Source organism: Phyllostomus hastatus, unplaced genomic scaffold (assembly GCF_019186645.2).
Source record: "Phyllostomus hastatus isolate PE091 unplaced genomic scaffold, TTU_PhHast_1.1 phas_contig_304, whole genome shotgun sequence".
NCBI lineage: Eukaryota > Metazoa > Chordata > Mammalia > Chiroptera > Phyllostomidae > Phyllostomus > Phyllostomus hastatus.
Window position 1 is genome coordinate 1,671,799 of NW_025333845.1, and position 8,337 is coordinate 1,680,135.

Sequence of the window (8,337 nt, forward strand, 5' to 3'; positions counted from 1 at the left end):
TTGTGGGTGTTAGGAGGCCTTATTGGATGAAAATTATGTGATGGTTGGGCTTGGGGAAGGGCTGTAATCATAATTCCAGAGTAATCCCCACCCTCAGTTGGGGCCTGGGAGTGGTTGAATTACTGGCAGGTCCAGTAGGACCATATCTTTCTAGCACAGGGAGTGTCATCAGCACCTTGACCTTATGTAGGGGGAAAAAATGAGCTTCAATAACATTCTGCATTGTTTGTAGTACCCCCTTCCAATTATCTGATTGAGTCTATTGGTGCTATTTTACAATTCCCAAGTTTTAAATAATAGCAATGCAAAACACCTCTGCTCCCCCCCTTCCCCTCCCCCCCAAAAAACCGGTTTGGGCTCCATTTGCACACGTGTTTCAATATTTCTGATCTATAAAGGTGTCTGCTCTCTGGATTCTCCTTTGAATCCTTCTTGTTATAACACTTCATTAGTTCCCTGATTAATATATTGAATAAAATCTTTAATACTTGTTTATATGTGTATAAGAATCATACTTTTTTCTTCTTTTGAAAATGGCCTTTTAAGAGTTTTAGAGGTCTTCCACCAAGATGCCCATGGATTCATGGCCATCTGGCCTCACAGGGCCTGGTCACCAGAGAGCATACTTCCTACGGGCTGCTTAAGCCTAGGTACTTCTCATCTTGGCTTATTGCTTCTTGGCTCCCACAAGTAAATCCAAAGTGGCAAAGCATCTTTGCTATTTTTTGAATTTTAATTTTTCTCTCTACTAATCTTGTTTTTGGTTTTCATTTTGGTTCATTTACAGCCAATGCTTATTAGTGGTGGCTGGGACTGAGAATTTGTTTTTATGGTCTGACCACTTGGTGAACTCTGTAAATGGATTAATGGATTATAGAGATCTAGTCTCTGTTGGATGGGAGACTGAAAAATCTGGATTGTTGGCCCTATTGTCTGTTTGTCTATTTTGAACCCAAAGCAATTAGAAGTCCTGTGCCGATTGGGAAGAACAGCTCTTTCATAGCAGGACTGGTGAGATTTGACTTTTCTGTATTTACCCTTTGCCTATGACAGAAATTTTAGAATTGAAGCTATAAACTCTCCTTATTTGTCTCTGTGTGTCTATGTGCCTGTAGTTTAGTAAGGCCTTTCTCCCTCATTGTGTGAATGAGCAATGACTTTCTAACTCCAGGGAGTATTGCTGTATTTTTCAGACCATAAGATGCACCTAGGTTTTAGAGGGGGAAAATGCAAAAAAAAAATTTGAAGCAAAAAATGTAGTAAAATATTTAATAACATAAATAACATAATATTTCACCAATGTGAATATAAACAGAACTCAACAGCAGCATTAACAACCATTATTCCTCACAAATTTGGGGGGGTGGGGAAGTACATCTTATAGTCTGAAAAATATGGTAATTAATTTGATTATAAAGTCACAATTAAGGAGTTCTTTAATGATTGGCAGAGAGAGATAAATAAATGTTTAAATAAAGTGAATATTCCTAAAATTCCCAAAAAGTAGTGAAATTGAACTTTAAACCTTTAAATGCCATGCATTAATAAAGTATTTTTATAGAAACCAACTCAATAACATTTTAGAATTCAGGTTTACAAATTTAAGTGTAACTTTGGACAATGAGACTAATTTAATATGGGATTTGTTAAAGACAGCTCTATTTTCTCTGATTTATTCATGTTAAGTATAATTCCTAACAATATTCTATGTGGATATATTTTTTTCCTAAGCATATGCAGATTTACTGAACAAATAAGTTAACACTACTCATAATGTTTAAGATTAAACACTCATAGTGTTTAACTACCTTGAGTCATTGTTCTGAAATACCTTTTATTTCAACAGTAATTTAGTTTTGTAGTATTTCAGCTTGAAAATAATTTCTAAGAGGTTTACATAACTTAAACCTTGAACTGATATTAAAAGGGAGTTAATTAATGACTAATCATTGGATACCAAAATTATTAAGTAAATAGAATATTGAAACATTGATTATTCAGCACAATTTTATGTTTATGGGTTTGCCTCTTTTATTCATATGCTACAGAAAGGCTTTATCTTTGAGTCTGTTAATAAATGTGCTCATTCTTACCACTTTGATAAGTTGTACTATATGGAACGGTATGTGTGTGGCTGTGAAGAGTTGTTATATGCATTTTTGAGCCCTGCTAATCTATTGAAAAACTGAAAAGCTGGTATATAACAGTGTTCACAATTACCCTCTACTTCCCCTCTGCCCCAGTTTTCTCTGTGAAATAGAAGTTGCTTTAGTTAAAACTTATAATTTATGTTAGTGGTTGTGGCTATATTGAGGAGTAATGGAGAAATACAACTTACATAGTTGTATTTCAAGAAAAAAATAATTTTGTCCTAAAGCAATAGCTTTCAGGGTTTTACGTTGCTGCCAACCAATGGTCGATGGTTGTTGGCACTAATTCAACACTGACAGGAATCCCCAATTTGGGGTGCAGTGAAGAAGAAAACTTTATCCAGTGCAAAACAGCTCAATTGGCTGACTGTGAAAACAGCACAGCAGTGGAACAGCTCTACTGTGCAGTAGCACAGCTGTGAGGTAGCCCTGGGTCCAGGTCCCTCTCTAGCTAAACAGCTCTGCTCCACTCCTCACTGGACTGGTCTGCTTTGCCCTGCCCTGGTCTGTTCTACTCTCCTCTGTGTTTCAGCTCAGCCTAGAAAGGAAAAGTGTGCTCTCAGAGCCAGAGGGGAGCTGACTAATATGGACAGAAGCTCCTGTTCTCATTCATCCTCATGTAAATAAAGACTCCAAACCCTTGTAGTTTGATTGGTCCAAAAGGCACTGTCTTGATTGGTCAGAATAGAGCCACTTTTGATTGGGAGATATAGCTGTGTAGCTCCGACTGGATGGGGAAAACCTCAGTTTTATTGGTTAAAATAGGATTCCAGGAAGTCCTTTATAAGGACTGACTCAGATGGCAGAAACGCAGTGCAGGCAGGCAGTTTGGTGCAGAGGCTGGTAGTTAGTTCAGTGCAGGCTTCTCCCTGAAGTGTGGTTTGCTTGAGAAATGGCTGTTAGGCTCCGCTGTTTTCAATTTGACCCCAGTTAAGTCACCAGGAGCCCTTCTTGGTAGATGTCTCCTTTCTCAGGATCCACATGTGTCTGTTTTGTCTCCAGAGCTTCCTTTGCACTCTGGAAACATATTGAAAACCTTAAAAAGTAAGTGTATGTGTATGTGTGCTGGGGCCTGGAGGAGTTGGGATGTCAACTGTAGTCAAACCTCAGTTCTTGGATGTCTCCTATCTAGATGATTCGATTCTCAACCAAATTGTTCAAGGAAAAAATATCTTGGTTGTCAAATAAAACTTTGGTTCTTGACCCGACAAGCCTTTCATGCTGATACATTTCATTTCCTTTTTGTTAAATTGTACATTTACATTCCATGTCCCTTTTTTAAGTGTTTATATATACATTAAATAGTATATTAGATGTGTAATATATATAAGAAAGGTTAAAGCAGAATCATTTGGGGGCCTGGAACAGATTAATTTAATTTACATTATTTTCAATGGGAAAAAATGATTTAGTTCTCAAACAAATCACTTCTCAATCAGCCTTTCAGAACAAATTAAGTTCAAGAACTGAGGTTCCACTGTATTAATCATATTAGAAATCAAAATTGAGAAATGTTTATAATTCTTACTGATTAAATCATATGGAGATAACAGCAAAAGCATTTGCATATTAATAACATTGTATAACATTATAAAATTAGTTCTGACATTGCAGATGCCCTGAGATGCATCCTAAAATAAAGTATGAGTTTATTCCAGAACATAAAAGAACACAGTGAATGGCAAACCTTGGAAACAATTTAACCATTTTAACTTTCTAAGTGTACAGTTCAGTGGCACTGAGTATATTCACACTGTTGTGTAGCCATAACCACCATTCATCCCAGAAACTTTTCGCCTTCCCAAACTGAAACTCCTTGTCCCCCAGCCCTGCCTCAGACCCTATGAAGCCACCATTCTACTTTTATTTGCCTTGGTTTATAAAACCTGAGTCTGAAAACCATGAAAGGTGTTAAAATCTTAGCAAAGTTCGCTCAGTTTTGATGGTCCAGTTTCCCTGGCTTACTGCTGATTGCCTTCACCTACAATGTGAAAACTTTGTTCTGTGTAATTTGTCTAGGTTGCAAAAGATTCTGTCTTACCAGAATAATTTTCTACACTTTATGTTAACTTTATTACATTCTTGACTATTTTTAAAATGCAAAGATTTCTCACTTATGAAAGAACTAATGTTCTTTACAATCATATTACAGTTTGCACTTATTTTTAGATGTTTCATTGTCACTTTCGAATGGAGCCAACTACAATGTCTCAGGAACCTATGATTCTATCTTAAGTGTTCAAATCTCTTGACAGCTTTTGATTGTTGCCTCCCTGAAATTCAGAGATGCTCCTTTACTTCATCAAACACAGGTATTAAAAATAATTCAATTTTATTTGTTATGTTACTGTTAATATGTTTCATGGAAAGTCATCAAATTGTAAAAGATGCCCAGGCTTTCCTAAGTTAAATTAAAGGTAAAATATTATTAATGTCAATACTTTAGGTCTCGAATGCTTCACGGGTAGTCCCGGGAGATTTGTCAAGTTTTTTAACTATCAGTGTCCTGACAGTGCTTTGCCTGATGTTAGACAATATGATGTTTTGAGTCATAATGTTTGTTATTATTTAAAATGTTTACTCCAGTAGAATCTTACTTTTTTAATTTGAATCACATCTTCTAGTCCAGTGGTTTTCATTTGGGGATAAACATCAGATTTATCTGTAGACTTTAATTAAAACAAATGTTTAAAAGAATCTCTTGGCTTGGCATTCTTTTTTTTAAGATTTTGTTTATTTTGTTTTTAGACAGAGGGGAAAGGAGGGAGAAAGAGAGGGAGAGAAATATCAATGTGTGGCTGCCACTCACGTGCCCCCTACCAGGGACCTGGCCCTCAACCCAGGCATGTGCCCTGACCGGGAATCAAACCTGGGACCCTTTGGTTTGCAGACCAGCACTCAACCCACTGAGCCACACCAACCAGGGCTTGACTAGATATTCTTAACAAATTCTTGGTATATTCTGAGTATATTGCATATTGCATATTTGTGTGTACAGTATTTTGCCATGTATAATGTGCACTCCTTTGCCCAAGTTTTTGAGGGAAAAATAAGGATGCACATTATACATGGGTATAATGATTACATGCCATGGGTACAATAATCTCATGCATAATGCACACAGAAACGTGGGTGTGCATTATGCACAGTAAAATACAGTATATACATTATGATTCAGGAATTTTGTATGTCTTTTTCCTCTGTAAATTCTGTATGTTCATTTATTATTATAAATTAGATGTGATATTCACCATCTTCTTTGAAAATAGCCTTAATCATTGTCCTTACAGATATTGCATCTAAAGGTTGATTGATTGATTGATTTGCATTAGCTTTTTCTTTCATGACACAGAAACCACCAAATTTTCCTGTCAGTAATGTCATTCTTATTATGAACCTTCTTCGGATTTATTACCAGTCATTTTAAGTCTTTAGCACCTACATATAGTTTTTGTGTTACTCGATGCTACCCTGAAGGCTCTGCAATCAGCTGCAGACCAGAGTTCATATCTTCAGCAAAGAAGCATAATCTCAGAGCCTGTGGAACAAGACTGTACTTGGTCCTTCAAACTATTGACACTTCAAAGAATAGATCCTGAGCACAGGTCTCTGATGTCATCATTTAAACAGATTTTAGTGGGCAGAGTCAGGATTTCCAAAACTCTTTTGAGTCAAGAGACCAATGAGTTCATATTCATGATACTGCTAACCCAAGGTCCAGTGGAACAAGAATGGATTATATAGAACTGAATGAACTCATGAGAGATGATTGTAACTATTTGGAATATTGTTGATGTTTCAATGTTCTATTTCCTGGATATGTATAGAGTAGCCCTTTCTCTTTCTTATTAAGTTATCTATAACACACACATTTATTAGATTCTGGGTTTATGCATTGAAATGGAAAATTTTTAAATCATATCTTATTCTCCATACCTAACCCACCCTCCCAAATTCCAAAACTTTTATTAAATATTTTAGTTTTAAATGGAAAGTTATTTGCATCAGTTCAATAGGAATCTACTCACGTTTTTTACTAAATGTAATTGGAAAAAATTGTTTATGCACTAAGGCCTTGTCTGGAATGTTATATTTGAGAATGATGCTTATAGAATTGGGTACAACCAGCCACTGTTTTTTCCAAAAAAAAAACTGTTTTAAAATATTATGGCATTCAACTGTTCAACCCAAATTGTGGAGTATGAACTAGCCATTTACACTTTTTCCTTTGTAAAATGACTGTCCCTAGAAAATATTTTTAATAGTAATTTCAATAAGTTATTCATTTGCTTTATTTCACTCACAAAATTCAAAATCAGCTATTTTTAATTTCTTGGATTTGTTTTTATTTCTCTAGTTTCCCTCCATGTTGCTTACATAGGAAACAAAATGCTGTTATCAAACATACTTTTTTATACTTCATTTATTTATTATGAGGATTAGCTATTCAAAGCAGTACTGTTATTCTTGTTTCCTCCTTGAACATCCTTTATCACAGACATGAAGGCTTAAGTCCATTTATTGGTGCTCCCCTGAGTGAAATACAGCTGAACAACTTTCCTGCATGATATCCTCTGCCAATTCAGTTAGAAAATGTGCTATATGAATAAAGTCTATCTGCAGCAAAATGCCTTCATGTACTTGGAGGATTTCTAGCCCACTTCTCAATAAAAATTCCTCCCTGTCTGCAGAATACATCCCAGACAGGACAGGACAGGACAGGTCAAGTAGATCTGAGCTACTGTGTGAAGACCCAGTGTATCAAGTATGTGTCTGGTGCAAGACCATAAAACCTGATGTGAAGAAAAAGTTTGACAAAAATGTCCTCAAAAGAATACTTCAAATATCCTAAAATATGTCAACATCTTTCTGCAATCCACACAGAAAAAGACCATCTGACATGACTTATTCATTAGATTTCCAAATGCAGTAAAGACATCTACCTCTTCCTCATTGAGAATTGTCCTGCCTCAGTGAAGGACATCCCTTGGACCTAACCAACATCAGGCCTATAATATAAATATGCTCCCAATATATTGTGTAAAACATCATAATATGGGTTGTCCTTGTGCAAGGTGTAGGGAGACAGAAATGCATAAGACATGTCTAACTTAATTTCAAATTGGCATCTGCATCATCAACAGATATACCTCCCACATTTAGAGAATGGATATACTTCCTGCATTTAGAGAATGATATATTTAGAGAGAACGTGTTTTACTGAAGCTTTGCCAGCATTCCTTTCCTTTGGAGAGAAGTATTTCATGAAGTTCAGGAATGATATTCAGTTCACTTCTTACACAGAGACTCCAAACTTGACTTTGGACACTAGGGGGCAACCTCTGCACCCCAATTCTCCAGCCTTCCTGTCTACTAGGTATTACTTTCCAAATGGGCAGCATTTCACTATTTCAAATTATCACTATATTGCATTATTTTCTTTCTGCTTAATGTTTTAATTTTTTAATGTAGTGTTTAATTGCTCAATGTTGAGATTCAGCTCAATGGTGTAATGTTCTTCTTGGTAAAGTAAAGCTTCTTCCACAAATTTGGCAGGAAGATTCCCTTGGGGTAGGCAAAGATTTCTTCAACAATACACAAAAGCAATGATAATCATATATGGCCCATACTCCAGAATCAGAATGGTAGTAGGAAGAGGCTCGAATTTGAAATTATGTCATGAAGACTGAAGCAGTGGTTTGCAAGTCTTCCCTGTTGGTGCTTCACACTCCTGCTGAATTATTTTTGGAATCTTTCTAAAGATTCTTCTCCAGAAGGGACTTTACCAAATAATTTCCAACCAGGAACATAATAGACAACTGATCTGAGCTACTTTTGCCTTTTTTGGAAAATGTTTCTGACAACCAAAGACAAGTGGAGGGGCGTTCTGGAAGTTGGGAGAGGGGATCACACTCTCCGACTCACTGCTGCTCCAAGTCTAAGGTGTTTGGTGCCTGCCACCTGCCAGGCAGCTTTAAGGAGAACAGCCTGCCCATGCCAGGAGAAACCTTGTTGCCAGGCCCCTCCAGGTGGACATGACCACAGGGACAAGAGGGGAGACTGCCTGTCAACCTGGAGAAGCTGTTGCCAATGGCCTGACCACTCACTTTTAGGGAATTAAGGTTGACCTCATAGAAACAATACTGAGAAAGCCCTCTTGGGGCCTGACTTTCAGGGTCGAGCCTTA

The 8,337-nt window shown here is 36.8% G+C and overlaps 1 long non-coding RNA gene across 1 annotated transcript; it reads left to right on the forward strand.

The window, feature by feature from the left end:
* Positions 1-974: 974 nt before the first annotated feature.
* LOC123819325 lies at positions 975-4,464 on the forward strand. Its single transcript, XR_006785801.1, has 3 exons — positions 975-1,011; positions 3,153-3,194; positions 4,406-4,464. It is a non-coding gene; the product is annotated as an uncharacterized LOC123819325 (long non-coding RNA).
* Positions 4,465-8,337: the final 3,873 nt, after the last annotated feature.